General features: G+C 38.8%; 1 pseudogene; it reads right to left on the reverse strand.

Annotated features, from left to right (window-relative positions):
• Positions 1-666: 666 nt before the first annotated feature.
• On the reverse strand, positions 667-6796 carry LOC124976399 (actin-85C-like; annotated as a pseudogene).
• Between the last annotated feature and the right edge of the window lie 5273 nt (positions 6797-12069).

Genomic DNA, 12069 nt, shown 5'->3' on the forward strand with positions numbered 1-12069 from the left:
AATAAAAAGAGTCAGAAACGTACCTAGGTGGTAAATTGCCCCTGGTTCAGTCCCCAGTACCAAAAACAAAAAAGAAAGAAATGATAAATGCTCAAGGAGATAGATATTTTTAACCTGATTAAACATTATACAATGTACACATGTATGGAAACATCATGCTACCCCATTAATATGTACCACTTTTTGTGTCATTTTAAAATAATTTGCTGGGTATGGTGGCACATACCTATAATCTCAGTTGCTCAGGTGGCTGAGACAGGAGGATCTTGAATTCAACGCCAGCTTCAGCAACAGCAAGGTGCTAAGCAATTTAGTGAGATCCTGTTTCTAAATAAAATACAAAAATAGGGCTGGAGACGTGACTCAGTGGTCAAGTGCCCCTGAGTTCAATCCCTGGTACTCACCCCCAAAAATTAATTTAGCAGGGTGTGATACTGCTCGCCTATAATCCCAGTGGCTAAGGAGACTGAGACAGGAGGATGGCAAGTTCAAAGACAGCCTCAGAACTTAGTGAGACCCTGTTTCTTAATAAAAAACAAAAAGGACTGGGGATGTAGCCCAATAATTAAGGGTCCCTGGGTTCAATCCCTGGTAAAATTAATTAATTAATTAAAATGAAAAAATATGAAAAATCCTGAGGAGAATTTCAGGTCTTATATCATGGACTCACCCATACAGGGCACCTTGATTATTGTCCTATCAACACAATGAGGGAAAGGTAATTCCCCCAAAGAAACTGTTTACTGTTAGAGGAAGGGGGAATTAAAGATATGCCCTGTTGACAAGAACAGGTTTTATTGTGTTATGGTTTGGTTGTGAGGTATCCCCCAAAAGCTCACATGTAAGACAGTCCAAGAAGGTTCAGAGGAGAAATTATTGGGTTGTAAAAGTTTTAACCCAATTAATGATTTAATCCTCTCATAGGGATTTACTGAGTGGTAACTGAAGTGGTAGGGTGTGGCTGAAGAAAGTGGGAATTGGGGCGCAGTGTCGGGTATATATTTGTATCTGGCAAGTGGAGACCTTTCTTTCTGCTTCCTGATCACCATGTGAGCTGTTTCCCTCTGCCACACTGCCGCCATGTTGTTCCTGCCTCACCTTAAGCTCCAAGGAATGGAGCCGGACTTCTATGGACTTAGACCTCTGAAACCGTGAGCCCTCAAATCAACTTTTCCTCCTCTAAAGTTTTTCTGGTCATGCAAATCAAAACTACTCTAAGATTTCATCTAACTCTAGTTAGATTGGCAATTATCAAGAATATAAGCAATAATACGTGTTGGTGAGGATGTGGAGAAAAAGGTACACTCAGACATTGTTGGTGGGACTGCAGATTGGTGCAACCACTCTGGAAAGCAGTATGGAGATTTCTCAGAAAACTTGGAATGGAACCACCATTTGACCCAGCTATCCCACTCTTTGGCACATACCCAAAGGACTTAAAATCAGCATACTACAGTGATGCAGCCACACCAATGTTTATAGTAGCTCAATTCAGGATAGCAAAACTATGGAACCAACCTAGATGCCCTTCAATAGATGAATGGATAAAGAAACTGTGGTACATATACATAGTGGAATATTACTCAGCCTTAAAGAAGAAATTTGCAGGTAAATGGATAGAACTAGAGATATCATGCTAAGTAAATAAGCCAGTTCCCAGAAACCAAAGGCCAAATGTTTACACTACGGTGATGTTGATCCATAGTGGTGAGGGTGGGATAGGGAAGAATGAAAGAATTCTGGATTGTGCAGAGGGGAATGAGGGGAGGGGTAGAGCAATGGGGATGGGAAAGACAGTAGAATGAGACAGACATTATTACTCTATATACACATATGATCACACTACTGATATGGCTCAGCACCATGTACAGCCAGAAGAATGAGAAGTTATGCTCCATTTGTGTATAATGTGTTAAAATGTATTCTACTGTCATGGATAACTAATTAGAACAAATTAAAAAATTGTTCTGATCAGATCTTTTAGTCACAGCAGTGAAAAAGTTGAATAAGACATATCCTAACTATAGGAAACCATTGAAGAAATTATGAACAAGGAACTGAATGATCAGAAATCTAGATTCTAGGTCATCCTTCTTTAAATTGGAGGACAGTTCAGGCATGGTGGCACAGGCTTACGATACCAACAACTTGGCAGGAAGATCACAAGGTCAGGCCGGCCTCAACGAGACCCTGTTTCAAATAAAGAATAAAAAGGGCTGGGGATATGGCTCAGTGTTTGGGTTTCCCCAATACATACATTCATACATACATAAATTGGAGGATGGATTAAAAAGGGACAAGAATACTTTGTGGAGGTCTTCTATAAAAATTATGTCATTGCCAGGCACAGTGGTAAAAACCTGTAATCCCAGCAACTCATGAGACTGAAGCAGGAACATTACAAGATCCAGGACAGCCTGGGTAACTTAGTGAGACTCTGTTTCAAAATAAAAATAAAAATGACTGGGGATGTAGCTCAGTGGTAGTGTACCCGTGGGTTCAGTTCCCAGTTACCAAAAAAAAAAAAAAAAAAAAAAAGAACTAATGAGCAAGTGAATATGATCTGGGTGGTAAAAGAGAGAGAAGAGTCTTGGTTGATTCCCAGATTTCCAGTGGGCATCTGTTTAAGAATTGGTGCCAATTTAAAGAGAGGAATATATTAAAGGGATAGTTTGAAGAAGTATGATTTAATATAAATTGAATTTGAAATCCTTCTCATTTAAGATACATTAGGAATATCTAAATGGATATGTCTAATAAGCAGTCGGATATATGAGGAATAGAAAAGGAAAATGATCCAAGACAGATTGTAATATGTAAATGGATTTTAAATTCATGGGCATGTACAATATTTTCCAGGATTTGAGCAGAGTGTAAAGTGTAAAAGAGAAGAAACAAGAAAAATTACATTCTAAAAGGAGAGTAACGGGGAAGAGATACATACAGAGACCAAAAAGGAAAAAAAAAAAAAAAACAGTAAGAAAATTAGAATGGTATCATGTAAACAGAAGATTTGTAATTTGATGAATACTCATTGTGAGTACCTCAACCATGAATTATTTCTAACTATTTCATCTTTTTAACTTACCCATTTAAAGTATACAATTTATTATTTTAGTATGTTCACAGGGGTGTACAACCATTACCATATTTAATATTAGATTTTTTTTTTTATACTGGGGATTGAACCTTGGGAAATTCTGCCACTGAGCTACATTCCCAGCCCCCACACTTTTTTTTTTTTTGTATTGGGGATTGAACCCAGGGGTGCTTTACCTCTGAGCTACATCTCTGGTTCTCTTTTATTTATTTTATTTTACTTTATTTTTTTAAATTCATTTTTATTGTAAACAAATGGGATACATCTTGTTTCTCTGTACGTGAAGTAGAGGCATACTATTTGTGTAATCATACATTTACCCAGGGTAATAGTTTTGATTCATTCTGTTATTTTTTTCTCCCCGCGCAACCCCTCTTATCCCTCAATAGAGTCCCTCCTTCCTCCATTCTTGCCCCCTTCCCACCCCCCATATGTGTCATCATCCACTTATCAGTCAGATCATTCGTCTTTGGATTTTTGAGATTGGCTTATCTCAGCATGATATTCTCCAACTGCATCCATTTGCCTGCAAATGCCATAATTTTATTATTCTTTATGGCTGAGTAATATTCCATTGTATATATATACCACAGTTTCTTTATCCATTCATCAATTGAGGGGCATCTAGGTTGGTTCCACAATCTGGCTATTGTGAATTGAGCAGCTATGAACATTGATGTGGCTGTATCTCTGTAGTATGCTGATTTTAAGTCCTTTGGGTATAAACCAAGGAATGGGATAGCTGGGTCAAATGGTGGTTCCATTCTAAGTTTTCTAAGGTATCTCCACGCTGCTTTCCAGAGTGGCTGCACTAATTTGCAGCCTTACCAGCAATGTATGAGTGTACCTTTTTCCCCACATCCTCTCCAACATCGATTGTTGCTTGTATTCTTGATAATCGCCATTCTATTTGGGGTGAGATGGAATCTTAGGGTAGTTTTGATTTGCATATCTCTTATTACTAAAGAGTTGACTCTGGTATTTTTTATTTTGAGACAGGATCTCACTATGTAGGTGAGGCTGGCCTCAAACTTGTAATCCTTCTGCCTCAGCTCCATTAGTAGCTGGAATTACAAGCATGTGCCACTGCATTCAGTTAATTTAAATTTTTTTTTACCTAAAAAGACTATATCCACTAGCTGTCACTTCCAGTCTTTCCTCCATCTTTTCCCAGACCTAAGCAACCAGTACTTTGTATATATATATATATATATATATTTTTTTTTTTTTTTGGTGCTGGGGATCGAACCCATGGCCTTGTGCTTACAAGGCAAGCACTCTACCGACTGAGCTATCTCCCCAGCCCCACTTTGTATAATTTAAGAATGGAATCATATAACATGGTAATTTGTGACTGGCTTTTTTTCATTTAGCACAATGTTTTCAAGGGTTATTCATGTATTTGTATATATCAGTACACCATTCCTGCTACGATTTGTATATTGTTTGAATTTGTTCCCCAGGGGTTCTTTTGTTGAGAGCTTGGTATTTAGTTTGGTGATGTTAATAGATTATAGATGTTATAGATTAAATGATGGGGCCTAGTAGGAGGTCATTACTGGCTCCTCCCCTCACTTAGGCTTCTTTTTTTTTTTAATATTTTTTTTAAATTGTGGATGGACCTTTATTTTATTCATTTATTTATATGTGATGCTGAGGATTGAACCCAGTGCCTCACACATGCTAGGCAAGTGCTCTACCACTGAGCCTCAAGCCCAGCCCATAGCTTCTTGCATTTATGTGATCTTTCTCTCTCCTAAAATTCCCACTTGGAGACTTGGTTGAGGAAGTGAGCTTTGCTCCAGTTCTCTGCACTTTACAATTTAAAAGGTCAGTTTTCCTGGGTATAAAATGCTTGATTCACATTTTCTATCACCGAGTGTTTCAATATGTCACTCTATTTCTCCTGGCATAAAATCTTGCTGTTGAAGTCTAATACTTATCTAGTTTTATTCCTAATTTAGTGTCACATGGTATTCTTGCCAGATACTCAAAGGATTTTTGTCTTTTTTCTTTAAAGTCAAATAATATTTATAGAGCCCAGTATGGTGGTATATGATTGTAATCCCAGTAACACAGAAGGCTGAGGCAGGAGAACCATAATTTCAAGGTCAGCCTGAGCAACTTGACAAGATCCTGTTTCAAAATAAAAAATAAAAAGGGCTGGGGAAATGTAGCTCGTAGCTCAGAGATAGGGCATGCCAGGGTTCAATCCCCAATACCACAAATAATAATAATAATAATAATAATAATAATAATAATAATAATTTTTCTAGATTGTGTCTTAGTATTGGTCATTCTGGACAAACAATTTCAGAATCAGAGCTTGCTTATATTTTTTGGTACTGGAGATTGAACCCAGGGTCATGTAACTATGGAGCCACATCCCCTTTTTTATATTTTATTTGGAGACAGGGTTTTGCTAAGTTGCTTTGGGTCTTGCTAAGTTTCTGAGGCTGGCTTTAAATTCATGATCTTCCTCCCAAGCTAATGCACCTGGTCAGAGCATTTTTTTTAATGTTGTTTAGTTATCAATGAACATTTATTTTATTTTTATTTATGTGGTGCTGAGAATCAAACCCAGTGCCTCACACATGCTAGGCAAGCACTCTACTGCTGAGCCACAATATGGGTCCCAGGGCATTTTTTTTTTTTTTAATATCTAGTTTTTAAACAATTTTTTTTTTTTTTACTGCAGCACTTTATTTTTCCTTACTCAATGAAGTGTTGCTGGGGCCTAATGTTCTCACATAACAGTAGAAAACCAAAAATTTGTCATTTCGTAAATAATTGAGTACAAAAAACTTTACATAAATTAAAATGAATAAATTTACAGGTATAAACGCAAACCATTTCCAACTCAAGGCAAGTAATAACCAGTGGTGGTCAGGAAAACATTGGTAAGAATGGAAACAGGGTTCTAAGGCTCGAACTGTCCCATCCTGGCCCCCAGCACCATGAAGATCAAGTACTCCAGGGAAGAAGAGGATGCAACAGTGACCATCTCCTGCTCGAAATCCAGGGTGACATAGCACAGCTTCTTCTTGATGTCACGCACAATCTCCCGCTTGGCTGTGGTGGTGAAGCTGTAGCTGCACTCTGTGAGGATCTTCATGAGGTAGTCCGTCAGGTCCTGGTCAGTCAGGTCCAGACTCAGGATGGTGTGGGAAAGGGCACAGCCCTCATAGATGGGCACTGTGTGGGTGAACCCATCACTAGAGTCCGTGACAATGACAGTGGCACACCCAGAGGCGAACAGGGATAGCATGGCCTGGATGGTCATATACATGGCTGGTGCACTGAAGGTCTTGAACATGATCTGAGTCATCTCCTCTTTGTTGGCCTTGGGGTTCAGGGGGCCTCAGGCAGCAGCACCGGGTGCTCCTCCCGGGTCACAGCGCAACTTGTTGTAGAAGGTGTGGTGCCAGATCTTCTCCATGTTGTTAGAGTTGGTGAAGCTGCCGTGTTCCATGGGGTACTTCGGAGTCAGAATGCCATGCCTGCTCTGGACCTTGTTGCCCACGTAGGAGTCCTTCTGGCCCATGCCCACCATCACGCCCTGGTGGTGGGGGCACCGGATGATGGAAGGGAACACAGCCGGGGGAGGAGGGGAAGGGGTGTTGTCACCAGCAAAACCAGATTTGCAGATGCCAGGGTCATTGTCAGTGCAATAAGCACAGCGATTTCCTCTTCCATTGCAGTCAGCTGAGGTTGGGCGGCAGGAGGACACAGAGTGAGGGCCTCTAGCAACAGTGAGACCTAAGCTTTTTTTTTTAGTTTTAGAAAAAATCTTGTTATATTTTTACTGTTTATTCTCTCTTCTTGTTTTGTTTTCTTTCTTTAAGGATTCCAATGATCTCTGTGTTCGATTTTCTCATCTGTTTCAATATCTGTCAGTTTTTCCTGAATCCCTTTACTTTCTTTTCTTAAAACATTTTTTTTAGTTGTCAATGGACCTTTATTTTATTCATTTATTTATATGTGGTGCTGAGAATCAAACCCAGTGCCTCACACATGATAGGCAAGTGCTCTACCACTGAGCCACAACCCTAGTCCTGAATCCCTTGACTTTCTTCATTCTTTTTATTTAAAGAATAGGCCTCCTTTCATATATATATTGTGGTACCACAAATTTAACCCCAGAGACACTTTTACCACTGAGCTACATCCCTCAGCTCATTTTTTAAATTTTATTTTGAGATGAGTTCTCATTAGGTTGCTGAGGGTCTCACTAAATTCCTGAAACTAGCCTCAACTTTGTAATCCTCCTGCCTAAACCTCCCAGGTTGCTGGGATTATAGGCATGTGCCACTGCATCCATCCTCATCTTTTCTTTTTTTAAATAAAATATTTCACTTGCTATTTTTCTTTTTTTTTTAATTTAGTTATTCTTTTTAAAATATATATTTAGTTATAGATGGACACAATACCTTTTTTCCATTGTTGCTGTTTTCAGTTTATTTTTTTATTAAAATCTTTTTTATTTTTACAACAGGATTTTGATTCATTGTACACAAATGGGGTACAACTTTTCATTTCTATGGTTGTACACAATGTAGATTCACACCATTCATGTAATCATACATATACATAGGGTAATACTGTCTGTTTCATTCTACTACCTTTCTGTCCCCCCAACCCCTCCCACCACATTTTCCTCTACACCATCCAAAGTTCCTTCATTCTTCTCTTCCCCTGCCACCCCATCTTGTTATATATTGTCATGCACTTATCAGAGAAAACATTTGGCCTTTGGTTTTTTGGGCTTGGCCTATTTCACTTAGCATGATATTTTCCAACTTCATCCATTTACCAGCAAATGCCATAATTTTATTCTTCATTATGACTGAGTTATATTCCATTGTGTATATATACCACAGTTTCTTTATCCATTCATCAATTGAAGGGCATCTAGGTTGGTTCCACAATCTAGCTATTGTGAATTGAGCTGCTATGAACATTGATGTGGCTACATCACTGTAGTATGCTGATTTTAAGTCCTCTGGGTATAAACCAAGGAGTGGGATACCTGGGTCAAATGGTGGTTCCATTCCAAGTTTTCTGAGGAATCTCCATACTGCTTTCCAGAGTGGCTGCACCAATTTGCACCTCCACCAGCAATGTATGAGTGTGCCTTTTCCCCACATTCATGCCAACAGTTATTATTGCTTTTGTTCTTGATAATAGCCATTCTAATTGGAGTTAGATGAAATCTTAGGGTGGTTTAATTAGCATTTCTAGATACTAGGGATGATGAGCACTTTTTCATATATTTGTTGATCATCTGTATATCTTCTTCTGTGAAGTGTCTGCCCAGTTCCTTAGCCCATTTATTGATTGGGTTCTTTGTATTTTTGGTGTAAAGTTTTTTAAGTTCTTTATAAACTTTGGAGATAAGTGCTCTGTCTGAAGTGTGTGTGGACAAGATTTTTCTTCCACTCTGTAGGCTCTCTTTTCACATTATTGATTGTTTCCTGTGCTGAGAAAAAAACTTTTTAGTTTGAATCTATCCCATTTATTGATTTTTGCTTTATGTGTTGCATTATGGGGGTCTTGTTAAGGAAGCCTAGTCCCTAAGCCAACGTGATGGAGATTTGGGCCTACTTTTTCTTCTGTTTGGTGAAGGGTCTTGATCCTAATTCCTAGATCCTTGATCCATTTTGAGTGAGTTTTGTATAGGGTGAGAGATAGGGGTTTAATTTCATTTTATTGCATATGGATTTCCAGTTTTACCAGTACCATTTGTTGAAGAGGCTACCTTTTGCTTGGTATAGGATTCTTGGTTGGTACCTCTGTTCTTTCAGAACTGGAAATATGTTGTTCCAGGCCCTTCTAGCTTTTAGAGTCTGGCATGAGAAATCTGCTGATAGATACCCTTATTGGTTTCCCTCTATATGTAATCTGATGCTTTTCTCTCACAGCCTTAAAAATCCTATTTTTATTTTGTATGTTAGGCATTTCATTATAATGTGCCTTGGTGTGGATCTGTTGTGATTTTATGCATTTGGTGTTCTGTAAGCCTCTTTTTTTTTCTTTCTTTTTTTTATTGTAAACAATGGGATACATGTTGTTTCTCTGTTTGTACATGGAGTAAAGGCATACCATTTGTGTAATCATAAATTTACATAGGGTAATGTTGTTTGATTCATTCTGTTATTTTTCCCTTCTCCCTACCCCTCCCACCTCTCTATACAGTCCTTCCTCCATTCTTGCCCACCTTCCTAACCCTAACTCTAACCCTAACACTAACCCCTCCTACCCCCCATTATGTGTCATCATCCACTTATCAGCGAGATCATTCATCCTTGGTTTTTTGAGATTGGCTTATCTCACTTAGCATGATATTCTCCAATTTCATCCATTGCCTGCAAATGCCATAATTTTATCATTCTTTATGACTGAGTAATATTCCATTATATATATATACCACAGTTTCTTTATCCATTCATCAACTGAAGGGCATCTAGGTTGGTTCCACAGTCTGGCTATTGTGAATTGAGCAGTTATGACATTGATGTGGCTGTATCTCTGTAGTATGCTGATTTTAAGTCCTTTGGGTATAGGCCAAGGAGTGGGATAGCTGGGTCAAATGGTGGTTCCATTCCAAGTTTTCTGAGGAATCTCCACACTGCTTTCCAGAGTGGCTGCACTAATTTGCAACCCCACCAGCAATATATGAGTGTACCTTTCTCCCACATCCTCGCCAACACCTGTTGTTGCTTGTATTCTTGATAATTGCCATTCTAATTGGGGTGAGATGGAATCTTAGGGTGGTTTTGATTTGCATTTCTCTTATTACTAGAGATGTTGAACATTTTCCATATGTTTGTTGATTGCTTGTAGATCTTCTTCTGTGAAGCGTCTGTTCATTTCCGTAGCCCATTTGTTGATTGGGTTATGTGCATTCCTGGTGTAGAGTTTTTTGAGTTCTTTATAGATTCTGGAGATTAGTGCTCTATCTGAAGTATGAGTGGCAAAGATTTTCTCCCACTCTGTAGACTCTTTCTTCGCATTGCTGATAGTTTACTTTGCTGAGAGAAAGCTATTTAGTTTGAATCTATCCCAGTTATTGATTCTTGCTTTTATTTATTGTGCTATGGGAGTCCTGTTGAGGAAGTCTGGTCCTAAACCGACATGTTGAAGATCTGGACCTACTTTTTCTTCTATAATCTGCAGGGTCTCTGGTCAGATTCTGAGGTCCTTAATCCATTTTCTGTAAGCCTCTTGTATTTGATTTTCCATTTCATTCTTCAGGCTTGGGAAATTTTCTGATATTATTTCATTGAATAGGTTGTTCATTCCTTTGGTTTGTATCTCTGTGCCTTCCTCAATCTCGATAATTCTTAAATTTGGTCTTTTCATGATGTCCCATACTTCTTGGAGGTTCTGTTCATGATTTCTTACCATCTTCTCTGTTTGGGCAACTTTATTTTTCAAGATTTAATATTTTGTCTTCATTGTCTGAGGTTCTGTCTTCCAAGTGGTTTAGTCTGTTGGTGATGCTTTCCACTGAGTTTTAATTTGGCTTATTGTTCCCTTCATTTCAAGGATTTCCTTTTTTTTTTTTTTTTGAGAATCTCTATCTCTTTGTTGAGATGATCTTTTGTTTCCTACAGGTGCTCTTTCAACTGCTTATTGGAGTGATCATTCATTGCCTGCATTTGCTCTCTTATCTCATCCTTTCCTTCATGAATCATTTTAATTATGTATATTCTGAACTCCTTTTCTGACATTTCTTCTACCATGCTGTCACTGGATTCTATTAATATAGAATCTAGGTTTGTTTGGATCATTTTCTTCCCTTGTTTTTTCATGTCGTTCATGTATCTTCCCCTCTAGTAGTGCAGATCTGGGATATTGCAATTCCCCCCTATTGGCTTATATATGCAACCCTAAACCAAATAGCCCCTATGAAGATGTTAACAATATTGTCATAATAAACAGAATGAGTTGCAGAGACATGTTAAGCAGCTCTAAGATGGCGGCTGGCATTGGGCCAAGAGGTGGCACATAATTAGTGTTAACATGGCGTGATCTCTCATGACCTTTTGCCTGATTGGTTATGTCTCTTCAGCGCTCATGGTCAACACATGTTCCTCATTCTTTCCTCGATTGGTACCGTGGTGCGTGCTCCAATCGTGCTACTTAATCCTAAGCTGATTGGCTGCTTTAGTGTATATAAGACATTCTCTTCACCTGGGAGGAGGACTAAGAATACACCTCTAGATCGCAGAATGAAGGATGTGGTGTGCGGGATGTACCACTAAGAAGCACCTCTGATAGCACGCACCTCTAGGATGCAGGATGAAGGACGCACCTCTAAGAAGAAGCAGCAGAACTCTAAGAAATAGCTCCTCTGAAAGCGTAGCCTCTCCGATAAGCGTAGCCTCTCTGAAAGCATAGTACCTCTAAAAGCAAGCAAGCCTCTCTTCCTCTAAAGTAAGCAAGCCTCTCTTCCTCTATAAACTGGCGAACAAGCAAGCAAGCAAGAAAGCAGACTAGAAAAAGATAATAGAAGTAGTTCATTCCCAGTCCACCTCTGATTCCTTCCCGCGGGATTGTTGCTGCAGGCGGCAACAATGAGTTCAATTATTATCTGCAGTATAACAAATACATTTGCAATAAGGTCTGCATTTCTAATGGAGGACAAAGAGGATGGGGAGGAGTGTAGGATGTAGCTGTTAACAGAGTAAGAAAAGAGTGTAGGGCTGGGGAGATAGCTCAGTCAGTAGAGTGCTTGCCTTGCAAGCACAAGGCCCTGGGTTGATCCCCAGCACTGAAAAAAAAAAAAAAAAAAAAAAAAAAAAAAAAGTGTATAGAAGTTCTAGATCGTAGAGAGTGTGAAAGTGTAATCAAAAGAAGTTGGTTGTTAGCATGAGAAAAGGGAGAGAGAGACTGTGGAAACAGGTAAACAAAAGGAAAATAGAGCAAGAAAAGTAAAGAATAAAAACTTAAAAATTTTCAAAAAG

Source organism: Sciurus carolinensis, chromosome 2 (assembly GCF_902686445.1).
Source record: "Sciurus carolinensis chromosome 2, mSciCar1.2, whole genome shotgun sequence".
Classification (NCBI taxonomy): domain Eukaryota; kingdom Metazoa; phylum Chordata; class Mammalia; order Rodentia; family Sciuridae; genus Sciurus; species Sciurus carolinensis.